The sequence below is a fragment of the Alexandromys fortis genome, unplaced genomic scaffold (assembly GCF_014885135.2).
Source record: "Alexandromys fortis isolate MF-2015 unplaced genomic scaffold, M_Fortis_MF-2015_v1.1 scaffold_81, whole genome shotgun sequence".
Taxonomy (NCBI): Eukaryota; Metazoa; Chordata; class Mammalia; order Rodentia; family Cricetidae; genus Alexandromys; species Alexandromys fortis.
The window spans coordinates 5,880,003-5,880,701 of record NW_026067960.1 but is presented as its reverse complement, the minus strand read 5'-3'; positions in this window follow the sequence as shown (position 1 = coordinate 5,880,701).

The window sequence follows — 699 nt, the reverse complement described above, 5'->3', positions numbered from 1 at the left end:
ATCACCAAGGAAACCATGGCTGACTTCAGGACAACAGAGCTTGAAGTGGGTGCTGAGACTCCTCACACAATGATAGATATTAGCAGGCAGAGAACAGACAGGAAGTGGGTTCAGGCTTATGATGCCTCAAGCCCCACCCCCAATGATTGATTCACTTCCACCAGGTAGGTTCCACAGCCTCCCAGCAGTTGGGGGCCAAGCAGTCAACCATGTGAGCCTATGGGAGACAGTTCACATCCCAACACAAACATCCATTCAAGAATACTGAGCTCAATTGCTTACTAAAGGGAGAAAAGTCACTTTGGGAAAGGGATATAGTGTGTTCTTGCAAAATTCACATGCATGCAGGAGTCTGTGTGTGTGTGTGCGTGTGCATGCATGTACACATGTACATTATCTTGTTGGTGTACATGCATACAGGTGCATATAGGAGCCAGAAAGACCTCAACTGTTTTCTTTAGGAGTAATTTTCCTTGTTTATCGAGACAGACTTTCTCACCAGCCTAGAACTTTCCTCGTATGCAAGGACCCCTCTATCCAGTGATCTTGTTTCCGCTTCTCCAATGCTGAGATTACATAATACACCTCACCTGGCTTTTTATGGCGGTCCTAGGGTTCAAACTCATCTCTTCATGCAAGGTGAGGTCTTTACTGTCTCAGTCACCTCCAGATTGGTTCACTTGCTGTCCATGAGCAGAA